General features: G+C 42.8%; 13 non-coding genes across 13 annotated transcripts; all 13 read right to left on the bottom strand.

Moving 5' to 3' along the window:
* Positions 1-586: 586 nt before the first annotated feature.
* Positions 587-705, bottom strand: LOC129115191 (5S ribosomal RNA). The gene has a single exon (XR_008532893.1). It is a non-coding gene; the product is annotated as a 5S ribosomal RNA (ribosomal RNA).
* A 379-nt stretch (positions 706-1084) lies between these two features.
* Positions 1085-1203, bottom strand: LOC129115201 (5S ribosomal RNA). Its single transcript, XR_008532902.1, has one exon. It is a non-coding gene; the product is annotated as a 5S ribosomal RNA (ribosomal RNA).
* Positions 1204-1577: 374 nt separating this feature from the next.
* On the bottom strand, positions 1578-1696 carry LOC129115202 (5S ribosomal RNA). Its single transcript, XR_008532903.1, has one exon. It is a non-coding gene; the product is annotated as a 5S ribosomal RNA (ribosomal RNA).
* A 382-nt stretch (positions 1697-2078) lies between these two features.
* Positions 2079-2197, bottom strand: LOC129115203 (5S ribosomal RNA). Its single transcript, XR_008532904.1, has one exon. It is a non-coding gene; the product is annotated as a 5S ribosomal RNA (ribosomal RNA).
* A 379-nt stretch (positions 2198-2576) lies between these two features.
* Positions 2577-2695, bottom strand: LOC129115204 (5S ribosomal RNA). Its single transcript, XR_008532905.1, has one exon. It is a non-coding gene; the product is annotated as a 5S ribosomal RNA (ribosomal RNA).
* Positions 2696-3076: 381 nt separating this feature from the next.
* On the bottom strand, positions 3077-3195 carry LOC129115192 (5S ribosomal RNA). The gene has a single exon (XR_008532894.1). It is a non-coding gene; the product is annotated as a 5S ribosomal RNA (ribosomal RNA).
* Positions 3196-3574: 379 nt separating this feature from the next.
* Positions 3575-3693, bottom strand: LOC129115193 (5S ribosomal RNA). The gene has a single exon (XR_008532895.1). It is a non-coding gene; the product is annotated as a 5S ribosomal RNA (ribosomal RNA).
* Positions 3694-4075: 382 nt separating this feature from the next.
* On the bottom strand, positions 4076-4194 carry LOC129115194 (5S ribosomal RNA). Its single transcript, XR_008532896.1, has one exon. It is a non-coding gene; the product is annotated as a 5S ribosomal RNA (ribosomal RNA).
* Positions 4195-4573: 379 nt separating this feature from the next.
* Positions 4574-4692, bottom strand: LOC129115195 (5S ribosomal RNA). The gene has a single exon (XR_008532897.1). It is a non-coding gene; the product is annotated as a 5S ribosomal RNA (ribosomal RNA).
* A 379-nt stretch (positions 4693-5071) lies between these two features.
* LOC129115196 (5S ribosomal RNA) lies at positions 5072-5190 on the bottom strand. Its single transcript, XR_008532898.1, has one exon. It is a non-coding gene; the product is annotated as a 5S ribosomal RNA (ribosomal RNA).
* A 379-nt stretch (positions 5191-5569) lies between these two features.
* Positions 5570-5688, bottom strand: LOC129115198 (5S ribosomal RNA). Its single transcript, XR_008532899.1, has one exon. It is a non-coding gene; the product is annotated as a 5S ribosomal RNA (ribosomal RNA).
* Positions 5689-6067: 379 nt separating this feature from the next.
* Positions 6068-6186, bottom strand: LOC129115199 (5S ribosomal RNA). Its single transcript, XR_008532900.1, has one exon. It is a non-coding gene; the product is annotated as a 5S ribosomal RNA (ribosomal RNA).
* Positions 6187-6565: 379 nt separating this feature from the next.
* LOC129115200 (5S ribosomal RNA) lies at positions 6566-6684 on the bottom strand. Its single transcript, XR_008532901.1, has one exon. It is a non-coding gene; the product is annotated as a 5S ribosomal RNA (ribosomal RNA).
* Between the last annotated feature and the right edge of the window lie 394 nt (positions 6685-7078).

The following is a 7078-nucleotide window of genomic DNA, read 5'->3' on the forward strand; positions in this document are numbered from 1 at the left end:
TTGCTCTGTCGTCTATACAGGGAGCGCCTGCAGATTTCCAGACACACTCACAGCTTTTAAATGTCAAATCAGAATGTACAAAGTGGCTATAAGGATCACAAATGTAGTGCAGTAAAAATATTAATATTTACTGTTGAAATGTAGAATACGTTAGCATAAAATTGAAAAGAAAATGATCGATGAGCTTAGGAATGATGAAAGCCATCATTTAACTGGATTTGTGTCATTTCTATACCGGCAAGTCATGTTCTACCACGCTTGCTCTTTCGTCTATACAGGGAGCGCCTGCAGATTTCCAGACACACTCACAGCTTTTAAATGTCAAATCAGAATGTACAAAGTGGCTATAAGGATCACAAATGTAGTGCAGTAAAAATATTAATATTTACTGTTGAAATGTAGAATACGTTAGCATAAAATTGAAAAGAAAATGATCGATGAGCTTAGGAATGATGAAAGCCATCATTTAACTGGATTTGTGTCATTTCTATACCGGCAAGTCATGTTCTAGCTATTTCCTTCCCACCCTGTCGGTGTCCACTGAAAAAGCAGCAGCGCCTCTGCTTTTTGTAAAGAGGAGTGAAAAAGCTTACAGCACCTGGTATTCCCAGGCGGTCTCCCATCCAAGTACTGACCAGGCCCGACCCTGCTTAGCTTCCGAGATCAGACGAGATCGGGCGTGTTCAGGGTGGTATGGCCGTAAGCAAATATTGTGCCTACCAAAGGTCCTTTTAAAGATACTATATCACCACGCTTTGCTCTGTCGTCTATACAGGGAGCGCCTGCAGATTTCCAGACACACTCACAGCTTTTAAATGTCAAATCAGAATGTACAAAGTGGCTATAAGGATCACAAATGTAGTGCAGTAAAAATATTAATATTTACTGTTGAAATGTAGAATACGTTAGCATAAAATTGAAAAGAAAATGATCGATGAGCTTAGGAATGATGAAAGCCATCATTTAACTGGATTTGTGTCATTTCTATACCGGCAAGTCATGATCTAGCTATATCCTTCCCACCCTGTCGGTGTCCACTGAAAAAGCAGCAGCGCCCTCTGCTTTTTGTAAAGAGGAGTGAAAAAGCTTACAGCACCTGGTATTCCCAGGCGGTCTCCCATCCAAGTACTGACCAGGCCCGACCCTGCTTAGCTTCCGAGATCAGACGAGATCGGGCGTGTTCAGGGTGGTATGGCCGTAAGCAAATATTGTGCCTACCAAAGGGCCTTTTAAAGATACTATATCACCACGCTTTGCTCTTTCGTCTATACAGGGAGCGCCTGCAGATTTCCAGACACACTCACAGCTTTTAAATGTCAAATCAGAATGTACAAAGTGGCTATAAGGATCACAAATGTAGTGCAGTAAAAATATTAATATTTACTGTTGAAATGTAGAATACGTTAGCATAAAATTGAAAAGAAAATGATCGATGAGCTTAGGAATGATGAAAGCCATCATTTAACTGGATTTGTGTCATTTCTATACCGGCAAGTCATGATCTAGCTATATCCCACCCTGTCGGTGTCCACTGAAAAGCAGCAGCGCCCTCTGCTTTTTGTAAAGAGGAGTGAAAAAGCTTACAGCACCTGGTATTCCCAGGCGGTCTCCCATCCAAGTACTGACCAGGCCCGACCCTGCTTAGCTTCCGAGATCAGACGAGATCGGGCGTGTTCAGGGTGGTATGGCCGTAAGCAAATATTGTGCCTACCAAAGGTCCTTTTAAAGATACTATATCACCACGCTTTGCTCTGTCGTCTATACAGGGAGCGCCTGCAGATTTCCAGACACACTCACAGCTTTTAAATGTCAAATCAGAATGTACAAAGTGGCTATAAGGATCACAAATGTAGTGCAGTAAAAATATTAATATTTACTGTTGAAATGTAGAATACGTTAGCATAAAATTGAAAAGAAAATGATCGATGAGCTTAGGAATGATGAAAGCCATCATTTAACTGGATTTGTGTCATTTCTATACCGGCAAGTCATGATCTAGCTATATCCTTCCCCCCTGTCTGTCGGTGTCCACTGAAAAAGCAGCAGCGCCCTCTGCTTTTTGTAAAGAGGAGTGAAAAAGCTTACAGCACCTGGTATTCCCAGGCGGTCTCCCATCCAAGTACTGACCAGGCCCGACCCTGCTTAGCTTCCGAGATCAGACGAGATCGGGCGTGTTCAGGGTGGTATGGCCGTAAGCAAATATTGTGCCTACCAAAGGGCCTTTTAAAGATACTATATCACCACGCTTTGCTCTTTCGTCTATACAGGGAGCGCCTGCAGATTTCCAGACACACTCACAGCTTTTAAATGTCAAATCAGAATGTACAAAGTGGCTATAAGGATCACAAATGTAGTGCAGTAAAAATATTAATATTTACTGTTGAAATGTAGAATACGTTAGCATAAAATTGAAAAGAAAATGATCGATGAGCTTAGGAATGATGAAAGCCATCATTTAACTGGATTTGTGTCATTTCTATACCGGCAAGTCATGATCTAGCTATATCCTTCCCACCCTGTCGGTGTCCACTGAAAAAGCAGCAGCGCCCTCTGCTTTTTGTAAAGAGGAGTGAAAAAGCTTACAGCACCTGGTATTCCCAGGCGGTCTCCCATCCAAGTACTGACCAGGCCCGACCCTGCTTAGCTTCCGAGATCAGACGAGATCGGGCGTGTTCAGGGTGGTATGGCCGTAAGCAAATATTGTGCCTACCAAAGGGCCTTTTAAAGATACTATATCACCACGCTTTGCTCTTTCGTCTATACAGGGAGCGCCTGCAGATTTCCAGACACACTCACAGCTTTTAAATGTCAAATCAGAATGTACAAAGTGGCTATAAGGATCACAAATGTAGTGCAGTAAAAATATTAATATTTACTGTTGAAATGTAGAATACGTTAGCATAAAATTGAAAAGAAAATGATCGATGAGCTTAGGAATGATGAAAGCCATCATTTAACTGGATTTGTGTCATTTCTATACCGGCAAGTCATGATCTAGCTATATCCTTCCCACCCTGTCGGTGTCCACTGAAAAAGCAGCAGCGCGCCCTCTGCTTTTTGTAAAGAGGAGTGAAAAAGCTTACAGCACCTGGTATTCCCAGGCGGTCTCCCATCCAAGTACTGACCAGGCCCGACCCTGCTTAGCTTCCGAGATCAGACGAGATCGGGCGTGTTCAGGGTGGTATGGCCGTAAGCAAATATTGTGCCTACCAAAGGTCCTTTTAAAGATACTATATCACCACGCTTTGCTCTGTCGTCTATACAGGGAGCGCCTGCAGATTTCCAGACACACTCACAGCTTTTAAATGTCAAATCAGAATGTACAAAGTGGCTATAAGGATCACAAATGTAGTGCAGTAAAAATATTAATATTTACTGTTGAAATGTAGAATACGTTAGCATAAAATTGAAAAGAAAATGATCGATGAGCTTAGGAATGATGAAAGCCATCATTTAACTGGATTTGTGTCATTTCTATACCGGCAAGTCATGTTCTAGCTATTTCCTTCCCACCCTGTCGGTGTCCACTGAAAAAGCAGCAGCGCCCTCTGCTTTTTGTAAAGAGGAGTGAAAAAGCTTACAGCACCTGGTATTCCCAGGCGGTCTCCCATCCAAGTACTGACCAGGCCCGACCCTGCTTAGCTTCCGAGATCAGACGAGATCGGGCGTGTTCAGGGTGGTATGGCCGTAAGCAAATATTGTGCCTACCAAAGGGCCTTTTAAAGATACTATATCACCACGCTTTGCTCTTTCGTCTATACAGGGAGCGCCTGCAGATTTCCAGACACACTCACAGCTTTTAAATGTCAAATCAGAATGTACAAAGTGGCTATAAGGATCATCACAAATGTAGTGCAGTAAAAATATTAATATTTACTGTTGAAATGTAGAATACGTTAGCATAAAATTGAAAAGAAAATGATCGATGAGCTTAGGAATGATGAAAGCCATCATTTAACTGGATTTGTGTCATTTCTATACCGGCAAGTCATGATCTAGCTATATCCTTCCCACCCTGTCGGTGTCCACTGAAAAAGCAGCAGCGCCCTCTGCTTTTTGTAAAGAGGAGTGAAAAAGCTTACAGCACCTGGTATTCCCAGGCGGTCTCCCATCCAAGTACTGACCAGGCCCGACCCTGCTTAGCTTCCGAGATCAGACGAGATCGGGCGTGTTCAGGGTGGTATGGCCGTAAGCAAATATTGTGCCTACCAAAGGGCCTTTTAAAGATACTATATCACCACGCTTTGCTCTTTCGTCTATACAGGGAGCGCCTGCAGATTTCCAGACACACTCACAGCTTTTAAATGTCAAATCAGAATGTACAAAGTGGCTATAAGGATCACAAATGTAGTGCAGTAAAAATATTAATATTTACTGTTGAAATGTAGAATACGTTAGCATAAAATTGAAAAGAAAATGATCGATGAGCTTAGGAATGATGAAAGCCATCATTTAACTGGATTTGTGTCATTTCTATACCGGCAAGTCATGATCTAGCTATATCCTTCCCACCCTGTCGGTGTCCACTGAAAAAGCAGCAGCGCCCTCTGCTTTTTGTAAAGAGGAGTGAAAAAGCTTACAGCACCTGGTATTCCCAGGCGGTCTCCCATCCAAGTACTGACCAGGCCCGACCCTGCTTAGCTTCCGAGATCAGACGAGATCGGGCGTGTTCAGGGTGGTATGGCCGTAAGCAAATATTGTGCCTACCAAAGGGCCTTTTAAAGATACTATATCACCACGCTTTGCTCTTTCGTCTATACAGGGAGCGCCTGCAGATTTCCAGACACACTCACAGCTTTTAAATGTCAAATCAGAATGTACAAAGTGGCTATAAGGATCACAAATGTAGTGCAGTAAAAATATTAATATTTACTGTTGAAATGTAGAATACGTTAGCATAAAATTGAAAAGAAAATGATCGATGAGCTTAGGAATGATGAAAGCCATCATTTAACTGGATTTGTGTCATTTCTATACCGGCAAGTCATGATCTAGCTATATCCTTCCCACCCTGTCGGTGTCCACTGAAAAAGCAGCAGCGCCCTCTGCTTTTTGTAAAGAGGAGTGAAAAAGCTTACAGCACCTGGTATTCCCAGGCGGTCTCCCATCCAAGTACTGACCAGGCCCGACCCTGCTTAGCTTCCGAGATCAGACGAGATCGGGCGTGTTCAGGGTGGTATGGCCGTAAGCAAATATTGTGCCTACCAAAGGGCCTTTTAAAGATACTATATCACCACGCTTTGCTCTTTCGTCTATACAGGGAGCGCCTGCAGATTTCCAGACACACTCACAGCTTTTAAATGTCAAATCAGAATGTACAAAGTGGCTATAAGGATCACAAATGTAGTGCAGTAAAAATATTAATATTTACTGTTGAAATGTAGAATACGTTAGCATAAAATTGAAAAGAAAATGATCGATGAGCTTAGGAATGATGAAAGCCATCATTTAACTGGATTTGTGTCATTTCTATACCGGCAAGTCATGATCTAGCTATATCCTTCCCACCCTGTCGGTGTCCACTGAAAAAGCAGCAGCGCCCTCTGCTTTTTGTAAAGAGGAGTGAAAAAGCTTACAGCACCTGGTATTCCCAGGCGGTCTCCCATCCAAGTACTGACCAGGCCCGACCCTGCTTAGCTTCCGAGATCAGACGAGATCGGGCGTGTTCAGGGTGGTATGGCCGTAAGCAAATATTGTGCCTACCAAAGGTCCTTTTAAAGATACTATATCACCACGCTTTGCTCTTTCGTCTATACAGGGAGCGCCTGCAGATTTCCAGACACACTCACAGCTTTTAAATGTCAAATCAGAATGTACAAAGTGGCTATAAGGATCACAAATGTAGTGCAGTAAAAATATTAATATTTACTGTTGAAATGTAGAATACGTTAGCATAAAATTGAAAAGAAAATGATCGATGAGCTTAGGAATGATGAAAGCCATCATTTAACTGGATTTGTGTCATTTCTATACCGGCAAGTCATGATCTAGCTATATCCTTCCCACCCTGTCGGTGTCCACTGAAAAAGCAGCAGCGCCTCTGCTTTTTTGTAAAGAGGAGTGAAAAAGCTTACAGCACCTGGTATTCCCAGGCGGTCTCCCATCCAAGTACTGACCAGGCCCGACCCTGCTTAGCTTCCGAGATCAGACGAGATCGGGCGTGTTCAGGGTGGTATGGCCGTAAGCAAATATTGTGCCTACCAAAGGGCCTTTTAAAGATACTATATCACCACGCTTTGCTCTTTCGTCTATACAGGGAGCGCCTGCAGATTTCCAGACACACTCACAGCTTTTAAATGTCAAATCAGAATGTACAAAGTGGCTATAAGGATCACAAATGTAGTGCAGTAAAAATATTAATATTTACTGTTGAAATGTAGAATACGTTAGCATAAAATTGAAAAGAAAATGATCGATGAGCTTAGGAATGATGAAAGCCATCATTTAACTGGATTTGTGTCATTTCTATACCGGCAAGTCATGATCTAGCTATATCCTTCCCACCCTGTCGGTGTCCACTGAAAAAGCAGCAGCGCCCTCTGCTTTTTGTAAAGAGGAGTGAAAAAGCTTACAGCACCTGGTATTCCCAGGCGGTCTCCCATCCAAGTACTGACCAGGCCCGACCCTGCTTAGCTTCCGAGATCAGACGAGATCGGGCGTGTTCAGGGTGGTATGGCCGTAAGCAAATATTGTGCCTACCAAAGGTCCTTTTAAAGATACTATATCACCACGCTTTGCTCTGTCGTCTATACAGGGAGCGCCTGCAGATTTCCAGACACACTCACAGCTTTTAAATGTCAAATCAGAATGTACAAAGTGGCTATAAGGATCACAAATGTAGTGCAGTAAAAATATTAATATTTACTGTTGAAATGTAGAATACGTTAGCATAAAATTGAAAAGAAAATGATCGATGAGCTTAGGAATGATGAAAGCCATCATTTAACTGGATTTGTGTCATTTCTATACCGGCAAGTCATGTTCTAGGAGTGAAAAAGCTTACAGCACCTGGTATTCCCAGGCGGTCTCCCATCCAAGTACTGACCAGGCCCGACCCTGCTTAGCTTCCGAGATCAGA

Source organism: Anoplopoma fimbria, unplaced genomic scaffold (assembly GCF_027596085.1).
Source record: "Anoplopoma fimbria isolate UVic2021 breed Golden Eagle Sablefish unplaced genomic scaffold, Afim_UVic_2022 Un_contig_11375_pilon_pilon, whole genome shotgun sequence".
In the NCBI taxonomy this organism is placed as follows: Eukaryota; Metazoa; Chordata; class Actinopteri; order Perciformes; family Anoplopomatidae; genus Anoplopoma; species Anoplopoma fimbria.